The sequence below is a fragment of the Bidens hawaiensis genome, unplaced genomic scaffold (genome assembly GCF_021521415.1).
Source record: "Bidens hawaiensis isolate Kalapana, Puna unplaced genomic scaffold, B.hawaiensis_p1.1 tig00012613_1, whole genome shotgun sequence".
Classification (NCBI taxonomy): domain Eukaryota; kingdom Viridiplantae; phylum Streptophyta; class Magnoliopsida; order Asterales; family Asteraceae; genus Bidens; species Bidens hawaiensis.
In genome coordinates this window covers 62,179-82,719 of record NW_027492037.1, presented here as the reverse complement: position 1 = coordinate 82,719, position 20,541 = coordinate 62,179, and the positions used below count along the sequence as shown (strand labels likewise).

At 42.9% G+C, this 20,541-nt stretch overlaps 1 pseudogene across 1 annotated transcript; it reads left to right on the top strand.

Moving 5' to 3' along the window:
- Positions 1–694: 694 nt before the first annotated feature.
- LOC143541555 (zeaxanthin epoxidase, chloroplastic-like) lies at positions 695–3,108 on the top strand (annotated as a pseudogene). Its single transcript, XR_013136771.1, has 5 exons — positions 695–983; positions 2,196–2,258; positions 2,338–2,398; positions 2,507–2,653; positions 2,898–3,108. The product of XR_013136771.1 is annotated as a zeaxanthin epoxidase, chloroplastic-like (transcript).
- Positions 3,109–20,541: the final 17,433 nt, after the last annotated feature.

Sequence of the window (20,541 nt, the reverse complement as noted above, 5' to 3'; positions counted from 1 at the left end):
GAGGAAACTGGTTTTCAGCATCAAGTTTCGACCCTAAGTTGGACCATTATTAGGAAAAAAAAACCCTTTTAAGCTTAGTTTTCAGTATTAACCAAGTTTCTTCAGTGTGATGCTAATTTCATTTCTATTTTTTATATAACTTTAAGATTTTTTTATTATGATCAAGTGGCTTATATGAAGCATGCATGATTTTTGATGGCAATATAACTATTTTTTTTCCAAATCTAAAGTAATAGTTAAGATATTTCCAAATAATAAAGTTTCAATATTAATAAAGTTTAGTAGTTTTGTTGGAGCAATACTGAAACTACAATTTCTTTTTAGCATATATATAAAGATTCATTTGAAACTTAGAACGAATTTTCACATAATACGGTCTACGGATCAGATCGTATTCCAGATCTTATGGGCCGTATAACTTGTAACACAACACTATCATGTCAGTCAGTCGATTTCAATAAAATTATGAATGACAACTCGTACTAGCCTCATATATAATTTTTGTCATATCATACAGGGCATATATATATATATATATATGTTATATGACTAGTATTAAATCAAGATTTTATCCAAAGTCCATGTCACCACACCAACAACTCTCTGCCACACATAACTCCCAACATTTCAATCACATACTACCTTATGTTCTTGTTCTTCTTACTTACTGGTTCACTCTAGCCTTTAACTTGATCAAATTGCAACTGAACCAAAAAAAAAAATGGAAACAATCATCACATCTCACACTGTTTTATCTCTCAATTTGAAAACCCATTCTCTCAAATCAAAATTTAACCAATCATTGATCCACCGTAGACCAAGTTTCATCTCATCCCAACCATCAGTCAAACTAGAATATTGTGTTAATGATAAACTGATAATATTTTCACACAAGAGAGTTGGAGCTTCAGTAAAGGCTTCAGTTGCTGGTCAAAGCAATGCAACTGATGAGGAAGATGTATTATGGCTTCTTGAGCCTGTGGGTAAGTAATTTAATATGCTTCTTTAGATTTTGTTTATTGGCAAATTACCTTTTCGCAGTTGGCCGATAATAATTGTTTTAATTGGACATCCAACTTAACAGCGGTTAAGGTTTTTCCAAATTTCAAACTGATATTTTAGGGCTTTTGTCAGATTGAAGGTACGAGTCGATTGATGCAAAATTTACCTCGAAACGGCTGTTTGGAGCACTGTTTCGAGGTAAGTTTTACATCAATCGACTCGTATGTCTTTCGGATCAAAAACCCCAAAACATCGATTTGAAATTTGGAAAAAACTTAATGTGCGTTAAGTTTTTTGTAACTGATGTCCAATGAAAACAACTAGTGTGAAAGTTGGGACCCGTGACAACTATTTTCTAAGGTGGGATTATTATCAGCCAGTGCAAAAAGGTGGGATTATTAAATTTTAATTTGTCTTGTTTATTTTGCTCAATTGAGTGGTTTAATGGTTTGAGATTCATGTAGGTTTGTTTAGTGTGATTTTGATTTGATTGCTATTTTTTGTATGACAAGGCAACCGCATATGCATTTTCACGTGACGTTTCGACAATAGTTATAGAAAGACTAGCAGTTATGCGGTTAAATAATTATCTTACGTATCACACAGTTAAAAAAATACGAATGTTTATGTGATTCTCAACAGTGACGGGCCACGAATATTTTTAACGAGTCATAATTTTTGGTTCTCATAAATATCAATCAAGAGACTTTTTTACCGTTTTGTGTCAACGAAATTTCTTAAGCCTTAACGAACTAAAATACTAAATAATATAAACTCATTTTTCTAAACATAACAATTAGCAAAATCATGGTATTAGAATGAGCTTATGACTACTGAATAAGCTAATAGCTAAAGTGTTCGGGTATTCTAAAAATATATATATATAATGTCAAGATTTTTTTTTTAATTTTTATGCCCCCGAAAAAACGTGCCCTGGTCGAGCGCCCACAGAGCCTCCCCAGGTTTTAGACATTATTATACAACGGCTAAGTTTATTGTTTTTTGTATTTTGCTTGATTATTAAATATTATATTTTAATCAAGTGCGCGCGTAGTACACAGGACTCAAGCTAGTTTAACATAATTAACCGCAAGCTCACCCGGCTGTATCATACACCGGTGTACTAAAGGTCCAAAGTTCACAGCTTGTCTTATTTTATTTCAATCATACAAATTCTATATTGAATGGTTTAGGTGATGGAGATTCAAGACATAGGTTTCAAGGTTGCTTTGCCAACTGCATTTGAGATAACATCTGTAAGTTGTTTATTTAGACTTACTTTAATTTTTAAAAATGCAACTTCTTTCTGACTGCAAAGTTGTGGGCATGGACTAGGATGAGGTGACCGTTGGACGCGTTCCCGACAAAGCCGATGTAGTTATCCCAGTTGCAACAGGTAATTATTTAATCATAACTAAAAATGGCTCACAAGTCACAGTCTAGTCTTTTTTATTGATATATAGTTATATACATATACTTATATACCATGTCGGTATCATTGTAGTATCGGGTACACATGCTCGATTTCAAAAGAAGGGAGGTTCTCTTTGGGTAACAGATTTGGACAGCACGAATGGTACATTCATCGATGAAAAACGGCTTACACCTGGTGTGCCCGCCATTGTTCCCCCTGGGAGATACATTACCTTCGGTGCGATTTTCATCCCTGCTATATTGTTGACATTGCAAATCCATATCAAAAGATAAAACAGTTCCATATTTTTTTTTAAGTTTTTTATGACGTTATTTGGTTGTTGAAACTGGTAGGCTGGTGGACAGGTAAGACGGCTGGTTTGAATGGTCGGTCTGGTCATGAAAACATTAAACGAATTATTTTAAATTTGCTTATTGTAAGTATTTACTAAAGTAATGATGATTTTGGAATATTGTTGCAGGTGACACCAATCTAGCCATCTTTCGTGTTTCAAAGCTTAAAAACGTGAAACCAATTGCAAATATAAGCGAATCTGAGCCTGAGACCGGAGATGCTAGCAATGTTGTGGAGAGCACGAGTTAAAACGCTTAAGTTGATATACGTTTATTCCCTTTGTTTTCGGTAATGCCAGCATAGCATAAGTCAAATTAAGGACATTGGGTGATTAGTCAAAAGGGCTTTTTTTTGGATGCATTGAATCCATGATCAACCTTTTGTTTTTTGGTAATGTTCATTGCCTGCCACACTGTATCGGTCCACTCTTTTCCATGGCCGTCTCCGAGATTTTAAGTGTCCAAGACAAGTATAAAATGGGCCTTATATAAAAAAATTTTAAAGATTTTTTGACCCAATTAAACATAAACAAACTAATTGCTAAATTACTAGGCCATTTTTTTTCAGATTTTTATGACCCAATTTCATTTGTTAATGCTTTAAAAATTGTTATATATATATATATATATATATATATACACTAGTTTATATACCCGTGTGACACACGGGTTGAAAAAATTAATTTTTAGATATACCAACAATATACATTTTAGACATGGAAACAGATATTTACTTCACATTCAAACTATTTACAAACATCAAAACTAACATTTCAACACCAACAATCAACCTTTTCAATTCATGCACAAAAGGGTGCTTTAGACTTGATTTTGATCATGCTTATTCACCTCAAAACTAACATTTACTGGAATACTCATATCAGCCACCTTTGAGTGCCGAAAAATATTAAAAATCAAACCTTTTGCCAATTGTGAGCGTTGAACAGAATAACCAAAATGCTTTATTTTTGTATTCAAAATGAAAAACCATCTTTGGCGTATAGTAATTCCTTATCGACTTTTGAGGTCAAATGTATAGACTTCTTGATCCAAAATTGAGCAAAGGATACCACAAGTCAAATATAGATCTGTATGTAATGTGTGGCAACAATGCAACATGCTATTTTTGTATTCGACAACGACTGAACCAATCATCATGTATCTCTTCTGGATCTTTGACACCAAAGTCAACAGCATCCACCACACAATTCAATAGATGCATATCAATCTGATATTAAACAATTACCAACTTGCACCAGATGATGTTAAAATCACATTTTAGTGCAAAATGTACAATTCAAACTCGAGATTTAAGAACATTTGTTTACTGCAAACAATGAGAAAGTATCAAACCTTGATATAACTTCACAAACTTATTTAAGAAAACTTATTTAAAAAACTTACACTCCGCCATATATTCCTCAGCTCACTTACATCCATCCCTGATGCAAACAATTAGTGGAGCATTCCTCAAGCCTCTCATTTCCTACACTGTTACAATTAGTGAAGCATTCCTCAAGCCTCTCACTTCCTACATTGTTACACGTATAATTAGTTAATACGAGAAAGCTTCATGTATTAGACACATTAATGTATAAATAAGCAAATAATCATTTAATTTCATTTCTTGTTAGCCTAAAATTGCAAATTATAACTCTGAAATTAACCTAATTTGCATCAACATTCAAGAAAACCCCATCATTTACAACACAAACTAAACATGGAAATGAAAGAATTCCACATATTAAACCTCAACTGACCAAAGGAAGTAGGAATCAAATGCGTGCCTAGCATTGACCAGATCAAATTGGTGAAGATCGGATGATAAGAAGCCCCAATTTGAGTGACTCAACTGTTACGCCCAAAACGCAGATGATAAAATGCTTAAACAACAGCGCAAACAAAAAAATCATAGACGATTAACCAATAACAATCAAACTCACCAAATGAAGAACCAAGCAACAGTAACAAAAAGTAACAAAAACCAGTGTTTTGAAACCTGGGCCGGACCGGCAGGTCTGACCTGTCTGACTGGGACTCGCTAGGCATTCCGGTCCGGTTCACAACATATAATCCGTTTTCTATAAACCTGGCCGGGTTTGGCGGGTTGCTGTCCAACCGGAATCGGTGAACCGTCGATTTGACCAGTAAAATGTTTTCTAGATTATTTAAAAACATTGCGCAAGCCTGGAAAGTCGAACACAGGCAAGTACCACCAAGATGCTGCTTTAGGAAAACCACGACAACCAACCAACCAAGCTTATGTATATTCCTCTACGTGAAATTTAAATCCTATATATTTAATAAAATCATCTAATTCAATTAAAATCATTTCATTTTGATATCCAGATGTGAAAATCACAACACTTTATTCTCCAAATCCCTATAAACAACCTGTTACAAACTCCATGTTCATTTTTTTTCAAAGGTGAAATAATAGAAGTATTTATTCCATAACTCCATTTCAGACTTTGAAAGTTAATATCAAATGAGTTTATTGATGTCTAAACTCTGAAACTCATTCTGATCACCCCATTTTTTAACAGAAAAAGAAGAATATGCGTGTATATATATTGGCTTGAAATATGCGTGTGACTGTTTGTGTGTGTGTATTATGACGTCATACGGGTCGACGTCCGGTCCGACCTCCAGGGTCGGTCTGACCTGTGACCCGGTAAGACGTCCGGGTCATGTCCGGTCCGGGTCTGAAAACATTGACAAAAACTACCAGATCGAGACAAACCTGTTTTCTAGCTCTTGATCGGGCGGACAATTCTTGATTCTTCATAACAAAGTCCGAACCAACCTAACTAACAAACAAACATGATGTAAATTAATTATACAAATATCATAGAGGGAATAGTATATACTTTAAATCACCGATAATATCTGAAGAGGTAGGTCCCAGCAAAGCCCAGTTGGACCCGCAAGACTCACCTCAAAAAGGGACGTCTGCGCAGTTGAACCCGCAAGACTCACCTTCAACAGGGACGTCTGCGCAAAGGCTAAACTCGCAACTCACCTTGAAGAGACGTCTGCTCAGAAACCAACTGGATCCGCAGGACCCACCATGCTCAGAGACGTGACGTCCTTACGCGCAGTACGCAAGCTGTTCCCGCAGGAAAAGCCTCCCAATGGTCGACGTACTCCGCCTGTTCCCGCAACAACGGATACTAGCCATCAGGGAAGGCTACCCGCGCAGCAAGGCTACACGCACAAGGCACTTAACTCTTAAATAATTCAGTAATGTCACCTGAAGAAGGAGTGAGCAAGCCGGGAACACTCCCGCACAAAGCCGGGGATACTCCCGCACAAATGAGCCAGTCCGTACGATACTGGAGGATCTTTTGTACTGTACCTGACGAGGTATGGACAAAAGATCTGACCAAAGATACGACAGCTCACTGACAACAGTATGACGAGCAGCACGCTCTTGTACTGTATGTCACTATCAGCCACTGCCTAGTCACCAACCTGTCGGAGGACGTGCGTAGCCTGCAGTTGGTGAAACAGGAATAGTACACAGCCGGCCTGGTCACTATCAGCCGCTGCCTACCCACCAACCACCAGCATGGCACGTGCGTAACCCACAGTTGGCAGAACAGGAATACTATTCAGCCGGCTGTACCTTCTTGGAAACCTACCTTCGGCTATAAATACTCCAACACCTTGGAATGGTATGGATAGATTACATTATCTGATATCTTGTTTCTTACCTTCACTAGCTATTTCTCTCAATATATACTTATATTCAGAGCAATCTAGTCTGATTCTCACGCCGGAGGGTGGTCACAAGGAGGAACCCCCCCCCCCCCTTCTCAGTGACGAGCTCACGGTGTATGTTTTGCAGGTCATCTGAAGAACATCCTTCTTTGCCGGACCTAACCCTCGTGGGAAACATTACTTAACCCCCAGATTATCCATAATCTGCCCGGGGTCACTTAGTGTTTCTTCATTGGTGCCATCCGTGCATAAAAGCTAGAACTAATTCTCAGTTTTTTCAAAACCTCCGAAAAGATGGTTAACGTTACTCCGGTCCCCAGGCCAGGGAGTAATCAAGAAACCCCGGTAACCACAACCCCAGCTACTGGGGGGAACACCGGCGAATACACACACTTTACGAACACTACCCTGGTTACCCAAGCCGGGGCAAGTGCAATAAATTTTACAAACACTACCCCGGTTACCCGAGCCGGGGCAAGTGCAGTAAACAATCCTCCCCTGGGATTCATTGATACCCAGGTGGAAAGACGTTAGACGAGGCCCCCCCGCCAAACACTTGAACAAGTTAAAGCGTGGGCTGAAAAACGTCAAAGGGAATTCCAAGCTGAGCTGGATGAACGCTTACGTTCACTCCAACAGGCTGAGGAATTCGGAAGCACTCGACAACAGCTCAACATGAGCAATGAGTGCGAGTACTTGGACGATGATTCGGAGGAATCCGACACCGACGTAAACCCTCGCCATAAGGCGAAAGGGAAGCGTAAGGAAACGGACTTCCAACCAAGAAGGAATTTTGGAGAAACCTTCAAACCAAAAAACGCGGGTGGAAACCCACGTGACTTCTCTAAAACCTTCAGACCAACCGCTGCAAATGCGGGAACCTCCAAGTTTGCAAGGGACATTGCGGAAGCAATCGCCCCAAGAAGTGCCAAACAGATGTCCAACATCGGCACTTATGATGGTATATCTGACTCAGACGATCATTTGAACAGATTCATAGCGGGGGCAACCGTCAGCAACTGGACGGAACCCACGTGGTGTTATATGTTCCAGATGACGCTGGTTGGAGCAGCCAGAGCGTGGTTCGACCGTCTACCGGTCCACCACATCTACGATTGGGCAGACTTCCAACAGAAGTTTAGCCAACACTTCAGCCAACAAAGAAAGTATACCGAATAGCAATGGACAATCCTCAATTGCATTCGAGAGGAAGATGAATCTTTGCTAGACTTCATCACTCGCTTCAACTCAAAGAAGCTAAGTCTGGGTAGTATTAGCGAAGATCTTGTTCGCGCTGCTTTCATCCAGGGCGCGAAAGACCCAGAGCTCATCCGCACCTTAACGGGTAAAGATGGCATGCCATCCACATGGGATGCCATCATGACAGCAGCTAAACGCTTCGCGGAAACGGAAAAGCAATTGGGTAGAGATCTTCCCCAGAGCACAAACCTCTACACCCAGAAAACAAGAGAAAACAATGTCCTTACCGCCCGACTAAACAAAAAGAGGAAGCTAGGCATTTGGCAGTCAAGGGTAAACTTTGACACCTCATCCGGCTCGCACCCTCGGTTAGGCGGAAAGGATAACATGCGGTCGTCGAACCAGAACTCCAGATGGACGCCACTCACCAAAAGCGTCACCGAAATATTTGACACCGAGAGGCTCCCATGGCCAAAGGCTCCAATAATCCGAGAGCGTCACAATGCTGATCAGAGCAAATTCTGTGACTTCCACAGGACAAGAGGCCACAACACCGGTGAATGCGTAGACTTGAAGGACATTGTCGAAGCATTTGTCAGAGATGGGACGCTCACGCACCTCGTGGCGTAATGAATGCTGAGCGGGCTAATGCGTGTAGAACCCCAGTTGGGGAAAACACGAATAAAACTGCAGCTTCAATGTCGGAGACTACATACTGCGTAAACAACGAGATTCCGAACCAAGTGCATATCGGCTCGAAAGGCTCGATGACACTCCCAAGAACATGGAAGGGAGCTCAATTACACAGTCTGCATGTAGATCAATTCCAAACTTGTAAAAGAAAAGGCCCAGAGCCACTTCTAATGGAAATGATTCTCCTTATCACATTGACGCTGATGATCTTACATTTATACTTATAAACTTCCCACACTGATATGCCGGTCTTCACCGCATACATAAGTGGGGAAGTAAGTCGTTGCGTGTGGAAGGCGGCAAAACCCGCATAAACACAAAAAACGGCCAACCTTCACGCAGGTCAGTTATAGGTAAAATTGGGTCATCCAACTAAATGAAAGTGCCGGTCCTACCCGCACAAATCATGATAGAGGAAACCCAACTAACCTATTGACAACCGCGCGTCGAACGGTTAATTTATTCAAAACACTGATGCCGGTTTTCACCGCATAAATAAGTGTGAAGAAATCGTTGCGTGTGGAAAGCGGCAAAACCCGCATAAACACAAAAAACGGCAAACCTTCACGTAGGTCAGTCATAGGTGAAGTTCGGTCATCCCACTAAATGAAAGTGCCGGGCCTAACCGCACAAATCATGATAGAGGAAACTGAACTTTAACCTATTGACAACCGCGCGTCGAACGGTTAACTTATTCAGAACACTTAGAAAATATCTTCAAGGAAAAAATGAGGAAAACCTCCACGCAGGTCAGATATAGGTAAAGTTTAGTCATCCTACTAAGTGCAAGTGACGGTCTTACCCGCACAATCACGAAAGAGGAAGCAAAACTTTAACCTATTATCTGCCACGTTGATAGGTTAACTTATTCGAAGTACTTAAGAAATTGCTAAGTTAAACTAAAGTATGCACAAGCGAATCATATATTGTTTATGCGGAAAAACAAGTGCCAAATTAAACTATAATATGCATGAGCAAGTCGTATAACGTTTATAAAGCAAGAGTGACGGCCCTACCCGCACAAAGGATTTACATTCCATAAAAATTCAAGTATTACAAGAATGGCCGGGTATCTACCCGCCTACAAGAGTGTAAATCTATACAAAAACATAAACCTATCCTAACAGTGGGAAGGGATCTAAAGGTTCAAGCTTCAGGACCACTCCCTCCAAACCCACTTGTACCCGCACCATCACTTGGCTGTGGCGGTTCAAGGAAGGTCTTGAGAATGGTTAACCCATCATCAGCAGCAGCAACTTCGTTCATTTTCTCCACCACTGGATGCGGGAAGGCAGCATACTGGTTCACTGCTTAGTCATAAGCAGCTTCAGTATCCACATCATATAAAGGGAAGTTGGAAGGCGGGATGCCCTTCTCAACGAACCCTAGACCAAGCAGGAAGCCAGCCTTTTCCCCATCCTCATGAGAAGCGTTGAGGGCTGCGCTCATGGCATCGTCATATGATGTGTCCGTGAAGACCCGATGCACAACCTACAAGAAAAAATACAAGTATCAAAACCTTTTCTTAGTACAAAGAAAAGCGTAAAGACGTTATGAAGCTAAGCTTACCTGCGACAACGCTTCTCGTAGAAGCCATTCCTTGGTAATCAGAGCCTCCTGGAGGGCAGCTTGAGCTTGGTTACGGGCGCGTTCGGCTTCACTTTTGTTAAGGTTGGCAAGCAACACTTCTTTAGCCGCAGCCTCTTCGACGCCCTTTAGCTTACGCTCAGTATGTTCAAGCACGCCCCTCTGGTCCAAGATCTCTTGGAGCTTCTTGGCGTCTTCCATGGCCAAGGCATCATGAGCCTGTTGGAGCCTCTCTAATTTGGCTTTAAGCTCCTCATTCTCGGTGCGTAGAGGCTCAGCAACAGCTTCAGCCCTGGTGGCCCTCTCAGTTGCGTTCCGAGCGGTTTCCTTAGCTAACCGAAGCTGTTCGTTAACAGCTTGGGCAGCCTTGGAACGGGCCTCGAGACGGGCCTGAACTTCAACCTCAAGGGCCTTGAAGGCCTTCTCCTTCTCCGCAGCAACGGCGGAGAGCCTCCTGTTCTCCTCCCGGACAGCCCGCGCTTGAGCTACTTCTTGGATACGAGCTGCTTTTAACTTGTCGTTTTCACGACAAAGCAGCTCGACGCGCGGCTGCATCCGGACAAGGAGAATTCGAAGCTCGTTTGTCAGCCTACCCTCCTGGTAGCTTGACATAGCTTCTCCCAGTGCACCACTGGGGGCGGCGTGGCGCGCCCACTCGACGCAGTCCACAGCCGCCCGAAGGGTGATTCCCCGGCGGATGTTCCACCGCGGAACAAACACCTCATTCGAATCCGACACTGCAAAAACAAAAAGCAGTTAGGAAAAGATAAAAAAAAAAACATAACAGGCCAAATAACCCTACGCACCTGTAGGGTCGACGACAGGCCTGTAGCCGCCAAACCCATCACCCGAACCTAACGGATATCCATCCAAGAGGTCAGGCAGATGGGAAGGAGGCAGAGATTGGCTAGACGCCCCAACCCCAAACATACCTGCTGAACCGGCCGGGGGCGAGGTGGTCGCCGGTGCCGGAGGCGCGGTTGAAGCCGCCGTCGTAAAAACCAACGGAGGTGAACTCACCGAGGTGAACTCACAATCGTGGTCGCCGCTGCGGAAGAGCCCGCAGAAAAACTCACCGCCGGCTCAGTGAAAGAATCAGTGAATATGGCACTGACAGCCGGCGGAGACGACGTCACAGTTGGAACAGTTGCCTCAACCGAGTGAGCAACTGAACCAACACGTGAAGCAGGCGCAGTCGCCTGGGTCATCGCCTCAGGTAGGTTGACCAAACCTACCGTCATGGGTCCGGAGGTGCTCCTCCCCGCTCCACCCTGGAATGCGGTAGCATCCACGCCTGCACAAAGGATATATAAGTATAATGGCGGAAAGTTATGCAGTTAAAAGTAAAGGAAGTTTGTACTTACGAGTCCTCTTGAGCTTGAAGGTACGAACAGGCGGGGACGAACCCGATGGAACCGGCCTCTTTACGCCGGTCACCGTCGCTGTACTGGGCTGCCCGGAGGTGACAGCCGTCTCAACCTCCGGAGCAGTGATCTCAACACCCCTAGGGTTCCCCGCCACCTCCTCGCTTTCGGTCTCTGAGTCAGACCGATTCACCGGATCGGCAATGGAGGAAACCTTCGCCTTCCCCTTCCCGCCAGCAGCCTTCTTCTTCCTCACGAAGAATGGACCATCTGCGGATTCCTCATCAGAAGATGACAAGATTAGAGGAATTCCAGCAGAGGTTTGAGCATTGACAGGTCGAGGGTTAAACAACTCCTTACCTGGCCGCGTGGCGCTTAGAATCGGGTGGCCCGGCGGGTAGACCTCCACGAACCGATCCGCCGTTTGCTCAAGGATGGGCAACTCGTTCTCATCTAGAGCACGAGTACCCATCCGAGCGGGACCATCACTCTCCCGCGGCTGCAGGAGAGACTGCAAGTCGTTTCCCTCTGAAAACAAAAAGAAAAAACGGTTAGAACAAAAACCCTAAATTAACGGATAATATGAAGCATACCGTAAGGGACAGAGTTCAAACCGTATTCGAGGACGATGGGAATCTGTGACGCCTCCTTCCACACCCGGCTCATCCCGAGCATCACCATCCCGGACTCCGCAAAGCGGTAAACCGGAGACTGGATCCGGGAAACCTTGGAGAACCATTCCGCCTCCTGGTAGTTTGGAGGCGTGAAGGTTCGGGAGAGCTCTCCCGTTCTTGAACGTCATCGCTATGGGGACGACGCGAGCGGAGATATAGAAGAACTCCCGCTTCCAAGATCGAAGACTGCGCTCGGTAGCGCAAATCTTCAAACCCTTGATCCGATTGACCAAGGTATACCACCCCTGGATGCACCTCCAGGAATAGAAGGTCATCAGGCGGTCAACATGGGGCTCCACACCCAGAATGAGACACACCCACTCGAAATGGCGGATCTTAGCGATGGCCATTGGGTGTACCTCAGTCAGATGCACACCGTGTCTCTCCAGAACACGGTATACAAACTTCGTCAATGGGAACCTGAGATTCCCATAGACGAAGAATGCAGCGTACACCCCTATCTTGCCCTTGGGGGCATCGTGCACCGTCTGATGAGGTGCAGGAAACTCAGGCTCGAAAGGCTCGAGCATGAACTTCCTGACGACGTACTGATAAAGGTCGACCGGAAGAGCACACTGGCACTCGCCAACAGTACTCTTGTCATCCTTGTCCGACGTGGACGACGGATTCTCGGCATACACGTCAGACTCCTCGGCGGTAGCCTCAAGATCATGAACAAAAGACATGTTTTGGATGTAAAGAAGAACGATTTCAGGAGAATGCTCGACAGAAAAGTTAGAGTATTTGCCGGAAATCGTTTAGAAGAAGAAGAGAGGTGAAACTGTGAGTTGAGATGCAACCTCTCCTCCCTTTATATACTCATCGCAATGAATACGATGAATTTAATGCGGAAGAGAGAGGAAAACGCTGGTGCAATGAAACTATGACACGTGGAAAAAGCAAGCTGACAACAGCTGTTGACAGGACGCGTGCCGTAAACTTCGCGGCTACGCGCCCGAAAAATCGCGCCCACGCGCCTGAAAAAGCGTCTGGAATGACCATATACTGTCACGTCGTCATAACTTCCTGCACGTCCTGACACTGCCAGAAGAAACCGTCGGACGACGTTTCAACAGTTTGGACTGTTCTTATCCTTTCACCAACTCTTCGAATTTCAAAAAGATTCAAAAGTAAGCGGGACTATACCCCTTACCTTGGAAACCAAGTAACTATAAGACGTGTGTGGGTACAGTGTCAAGGCAAAACCCTTCACATACTTAGCACCCGCAGGGAATTGAAGCCAGGAATACCTTGAAAGTAAAGTAACTATAAGACGAGTGCGGGTACAGTGTCAAGGCGAAATGTTGGTACATAAATGTCAGTAGTTCATAGTCTAGCGTTTGTAATCGAGTCTGTAATGTAATTATGTTTAAGTTTAAGTTTATGTATGTAAGCGATGTTATCAACAAGGTCGCTTAGGCGAACTTGTTGAACAAGCGAAGTTGTTGACAAGTTCGCCTAGGCGAACTTGTTCAACGAGCGAAGTTACTGACAACTTCGCCTGAGGCGAAGTTGTCGTGTATTTAAGTAACCTACGGGTTTACGAGATTAGGGTTGGTCAGTTAGTGTTTTGATTATTCACGTGTAATCCAGTAGTTCAGTGAACGTGTCGAGAGTCTGTAATAGACGTGTTTCAGTTATATTACATAACGTGTTCGTTTGTATCGCGTGTGTTTGTTATTAGTATTCTACGCTCGTATCTACCCACGCAGGGATTCCGCACCTGCGTAGATAGCGATATCCCGTGTAAGATCCGTCCGGGAACCTACAATTGGTATCAGAGCGTTGGCTCGATTGTGTGGTTCGGGATTTCACGCGGGTGTAGAAAACGTCTCGTTTGACCTATTCGCGGGACGCGTTTTCGTTGATATTGTGTTATACTCACCTTATACAGTCATATTCAAGCCGTTACACCGACCGGAAACTGCTAAATCGTCGAAAACAGATCTGAATATTTTCAGTGTTCTTCGGGCGAAGTTGTTGTTCTTCAGGCGAAGTTGCCGTCACTGGAAGTAGGGTTTCGGCGAAGATATAAGGTTGAGCGAAGTTATCCACAACTTCGCCTACCTCATAAGTTCGCCTAAGCGAAGTTATCCTCAACTTCGCTTACCTCCTAAGTTCGCTTACCTTAAGCGAAGTTATTCTCAACTTCGCCAAGTCACGCGAATTTAAGGTTTTTCCAGCGAAGTTAACACTTAAGCGAAGTTATCCTTAACTTCTCCTATAGTACTGTTTGGAAGAATTTTTGATTTTTTCGGGTTTTTCGTGTTTTCGAGAAGATGTCGCCGATTAACATCTCAGAGTTAGTCAAAATGGAAGTTGAAGCGGGGTCGGCCACTAAGGCCCCAAGGTTGATGAAAGGAACAGACTTCGTAGCGTGGAAAGATAGATTCATTCAGTATATTAAATACCAGGATGCAAAGATGTGGGTGTGCATCCAGGATGGATATATTCCACCGACAATGGAATACGAAGGTCGGGATGTGATAAAGAAGTACAGCAAGATGGAGGAAGAAGAGAAGAAGATGTATGAGACCGAGAGCAAGGCCCATGCTGCAATTACTATGGCTCTTCCTCAAGAGATTCTCCATACATTCCGGAAGTACACTTCTGCACGAGAGCTTTGGGATGCTCTTGAGAATAGATTCGAAGGGAACGTGGGTATTCGTGCCTCGAAGATTAAGCTGTTAAAGACCCAGTTCTCTGTCTTCAAGTATTTGAAGAACGAATCGCTCGATGATATTGTCACCCGATATTATCATCTAATGACAGTGCTGAACAACTATTCTATTGCTTACAGAGAGGAGGAAATAGTTGAGAAGCTTCTCGATGCTCTCCCACCGAAGTGGGAAATGTACACTGTTCTAATGAAGGAAGACAAAGACTTTCCTAATTTTGACTTGGAGATAGCAGTAAACAAGCTCAGAACCTTTGAGCTTAATATGGTTCGTAAAGAGACACCAACGGATCAGGTTCAAGACCCTGGTATGTATGGTGCCAAAGTTAACTCATGCTCAAGTTCGAAGTCTGAATCTGCTGCTTACTACTCCAAAGGAGAGTCAGGATCTAACTCTTCTCATGAAGGAAATGTGTCAGTAAACATGAACGGTGATGTTTGCTTTGTTGCTGGAGGATCAAGTGCTTCGAAACCTCAAGCATCCAAGAGTAGTTTCTCTCCCAGTGCTTCAAGCAATAACTACACTAAGATGCCAATGAGTGTCAAATCTGCTGAAGAGCAGTTTGCACTCTATGCATCTTTTATTGCTTCTTACGAGAACTACATACAAGGGAAGATTGTGGACCCTGCTGCTTTGGAAGAAGACTATGACCAGATCGATCCTGATGATCTGGAGGAGATGGATCTGCAGTGGCAGATGGCGATGATAGTCAGAAGAGTGAAGCGTTTCATGAAGAAGACTGGCAGAAAGTTCGTAGGTGGAAAGCCAGGATTTGATAAGTCAAGGGTGAGGTGTTACAATTGTCAACAAAATGGACACTTTGCAAAGGAGTGCACTAATGCACGGGTAGAACGTAGTCAAGGGAGGACTACACAGCAAAGTGGGAATAACAATGGGAATAATGCCATGATGTCTGATGCTGGTGAATACAACTGGAACATGTTCTCTGGAGAACTCTTTGAGCAGGCACACATGGCGAAGGTTGCAGCTGAAGAATGTATGAAAGCTGCTGAAAATGAAGAAGCTTTTATGGCTAATGACCAGAACTCCGAGGTATGTACTAAACCAATCTGTACTAAATGTGAGAACTTGTCTGAACAGCTTGCTACAATTACTGATCAGTATGTTAAGTTGGATGCTGAATTTAAAACCTTGAAAGAAGATCATCACTTCACAAAGACAAGAGAAAATAATTATAAAATAAAAATTAAAGCTTGTGAAAAAGACGTTAAAAGTTTAAAAACAAAATTGGCTGAAAAAATTGATGTGATCGATCTAAGCTACGAGGTTTTAGAAGAGAAAACCAAGTTAATCGCTGAGAAAGAAAAACAGATTGCTGATCACCAGGTAAAAGTGGTGGAACTAAATAGGAAACTGGAGCAATTCCGGAATTCCTCTGCTATTCTTGATCACCTCGTTAGTGATCAAGGTTCCTCACCTAAAAGGGGAGGAATTGGTTACCATGAGGTTCCACCACCTTATAACCATAATTATACTTTCAATCCTAGTGTTCATGAATCTGTTAATTTTGTAAGTGATCAGACAGGTCCTGCTAAGGAAACTGGTAAAGTACCGGAAGTTAGTAAAGGCGAAACATGTTCGCCTGTCTCAAAAGTTAAAATTTCTATTTCGAGTCCAGTCTCATCTGATTCGGATAAGTCATCCGAGTCGGGTAAGACAAAAGAGAAGGAAGTATTACCCACTAGTGGAGAAAAAGTTAATTCAACTAAAAGGAGTTCTCCACTCAACCCATATGTCCCACCTTATGTGAGATGTACGGTTGGTAATACTGCCTCCACATCTAAAACATCTGCTGAAAAGAAAGCTGAATATAGGTGTTGTTTTAGATGTAATCAAACAGGGCACCTTGTTGCTGATTGCCCTCTGAAGCAGCGTTTCAGAGAGGTGAGGCCCTCGAAAACTGAGACTAAGGTTTTTGGTAATCGTTTAAATGTTAAAAATGAAAACCACTCAAATTTGAAAGATAATACAGGTTTTCAAAGAAACACATCTCGTTTTTACACTACTAATAACCAAACCAAATGCTATAATTCTTTTGATTATCTTAATGTACGTCGGTTTGGTTGGCCTCACTATCAGTCTCCAAGAAGGTATCCTGTTAGGACTCATGGAAATTTTTCTAATGCTAACTTTAGTCAGCCACGATGTGTGAGTTCTGTTAAGAAGGTTAATCGACCCAAGACCAAGAGGTCTTGGGTCCCCAAATTTTAATAATCTCTTTTGTTTGTGCAGGAACAGTTGAACAGGGCGTCCAAGAATCTTTGGGTTGTGGACAGCGGCTGTTCCCGGCACATGACTGGTAACAAGGATTTGTTACAAGATTTAAAACCTGTTCAAGGAGCAAGAGTCAGTTTTGCCGGTGAGAGTGGTGGCAAAATAACTGGAAGGGGTACGGTAACTAACGGGAAGATGACGTTAGAAAATGTGAACTTTGTTGAAGAACTGAAGCACAATCTGCTGAGTGTGTCGCAGATTTGTGATAAAGATTATACCGTACACTTCACGAAGACTGATGCGATTGTGTTGAAGCCTGGTTTTCAAATACCAGAGGAGTGGATAGTAATGAAGGCTCCACGTGATCGAAATACTTATATGATGGATTTAAGTTCAACTGAAATGTCAACGGAAGAATCGTGCCTTTTGACGAAAGCAAGCGAATCGGAATCTGAACTGTGGCACAGGAGAATGGGGCACATTCATCTTCGGAAGATGAACCATATTGTCAGACATGGGCTTGTGTTGGGTGTTCCCTTAAAAAGTTTCAATTTTGAAGACAAATGTCTTGCGTGCAAAAAGGGAAAGCAGCACAAGAAGTCCCATCTCACCAAGAAAGTAAACTCAATTGCCAGTACACTAGAGCTGCTTCACATGGATCTCTCCGGTCCTGTGAATGTAAGAAGTCTAGGTGGTACAACTTATTGCTTGGTGATCACTGATGACTACTCACGATACTCGTGGGCATACTTCCTGAAATCAAAGGACGAAACGGCTCAAATGGTGAAGAATCTAATTACCAAAGTTGAGAACATTATGGATAAACGAGTGAAGTTCATCAGAAGTGACAATGGTTCCGAGTTTAAAAATTTTGAAATGGAGATCATCTGTCTGTCAAGAGGGATTGAACACCAATTCAGCGCTCCGTATACTCCGCAACAGAATGGAGTGGCTGAAAGGAAGAATAGAACTTTAATTGAAGGAGCCAGAACTATGTTGGCTGATTCGAAGCTTCAGGTGGTGTTCTGGGCTGAAGCTGTTTCTACAGCTTGCTATGTACTGAATAGAGTTTTAACCGTAAAAAGACTTAATAAAACATGCTACGAGCTTATGCATGGGAGAAAGCCCAATTTGTGTGGACTTGAAGCTTTTGGGTCCCCGTGTTCGATTTTAAAGGCACATTCAAAGTTTGGTGAAGCAGCCGCTGAAGGAATCTTGGTCGGCTATGAAGTTGGGACTCCCAACAGGCGTGTCTTTAATACAACGAACGGCAAGGTTGAGGTGGTATGTAACACCGACATTACGAGTTACAGATCACCAAGACCGAGCATCGGACCTCCTGGGATTTTCGACTATGATAGGCTCTTCAAGTCTTTTAACATACCTGATTTGTTTTGTACAGAAGAAGAAGAACGTGTTGCTACGAAGATGATTCTAGATGAGGAGGAAAATTTGGCACATAGACAGCTATTTGATGATAGTCAACCTTCCTCATCAAATTCTATCGATTCCCCTGCTGTCTCTCCTGAAGAAGAGTTTATCAATCCATTTCACTCTCAGCCAGAAACAACCATTGATGAGCTCTCTTCTAATTTAGAAGATAATTTGCATGTCGGTGATGTTCCGACCACGAGAATTCACAAAAATCACCCTCTGGAGAATGTTATAGGTGATGTGTCCTCCAGTGTACAAACCAGAAGTAGCTTGAATCAGCACACCTGTGTTTATACAAGCATTAAGGAAACGGGTATAATGAACGAATGTTTGTACTCATGCTTTATTAGCCAGATTGAACCGAAAAATTACCAAATGGCTCTTAAGGACAGCTCGTGGGTCGAGGCAATGCAAGAAGAGTTGGCTCAATTTAAGAAGATGGAAGTTTGGACTTTGGTTGAAAAACCAAGGAATGTGCATGCGATAGGCACAAAGTGGGTGTTTAAGTGCAAGAGAGATGAAAAGGGGATTATAATACGAAACAAGGCGAGGCTGGTCGTTAAAGGTTTTAATCAGCAGGAGGGGATAGATTATAATGAAGTGTTCGCTCCGGTGGCCAGGTTGGAAGCGATAAGATTGTTTTGGCGTTTGCTGCTTTCAAGAAGATGAAAGTGTTTCAGTTGGACGTGAAGAGTGCGTTCCTCAATGGAAAAGTTGATGAGGTTGTGTATGTTGAGCAACCTCCGGGTTTTCCTGACCCAGACTTTCCTGATCACGTATACAAGTTGAGCAAGGCGCTGTATGGATTACATCAGGCACCTCGTGCCTGGTATTCAACGTTATCGGACTACTTGCTAGAGAATGGTTTTGAAAGGGGTTTGATTGACAGCACACTGTTTGTGAAGAGAGATGGAAGTGACTTCCTGCTAGTTCAAGTCTACGTGGATGACATCATATTTGCTGCATCAAGGGTCTCCATGTGTCAGGAATTTGAGGCCGTAATGAAGAAAAGATTTGAGATGAGTGCCATGGGTGAACTAACGTTCTTTTTAGGATTGCAGGTTGATCAAAAGAAGGATGGGATGTTCATTCATCAAACAAAATATGTTCATGATGTCCTCAAGGGCTTCAAGATGGAGGACTCTTCTCCATTTGACACTCCAATTTGCGTCAACCACAAGTTGGGAGCTGAAGTAGACGGTGACGCAGATGTGGACCCAACTCTATATCGGGCTATAATAGGTTCTTTGATGTATTTGACTGCTTCTAGGCCTGATATAATGTTTTCTGTTTGTCTTTGTGCTCGTTTTCAGGCAAACCCAAAGGAATCTCACATGAAGGGTGTGAAGAGGATTTTGAGGTATCTCAAAGGCAAGCCGAAGCTAGGGTTGTGGTACCCGAAGGGAGGAGACGTGGAACTGGTTGCTTATACGGATTCTGATTATGGCGGGTGCAATCAGAGTCGGAAGTCGACAACAGAAGGATGTCAGTTTCTCGGTGGATGATTAGTTTCCTGGCAGTGCAAGAAACAGACATCAGTCGCAATCTCAACGTGCGAAGCTGAATATATGGCAGCATCCAACTGCTGCTCTCAGGTTTTGTGGATTCAGCAACAATTGCGCGACTATGGTCTGAATTTCTTACTCACTCCTATTTTAATTGATAACACTGCTGCGATCTCAGTAATTAACAATCCCGTGAAACATAGTAAAACTAAACATATTGACATTCGTCATCATTTCATACGGGATTGTGCTGAGAAGAAACTGATTAAGGTCGAAAAGGTCGATACGCTAGAAAATTTCGCTGATTTATTTACAAAAGCGTTTGATAAATCCAGATTTCAAAACCTAATTGAGCTGAACGGGATGATCAATCCCGAGTAACCATGTTTGTGTGTTAAAAAAAAAAAAAAAAAAAAAAAAAAAAAAAAAAAAAACGTCACTATTGCTTAAAATTAGTCGGTTACATCAGTTTGATGGACATATCCTCGGATATGTTTTGGTCCTCGTTTCTACTTGTAGAGAACGAGGGTCGCCATTAACCAGATGACTGAAAGTGACCGGGGCGGTTATGATGAGTTTTCTTTCTGTCGCTGAAAATTAGTCGGTCATACTTAGTTAGAAGGACACATACTTGTATGTGGTCGGTCCAGTTGATCCATTGGATCTTCAGGATTGCCGT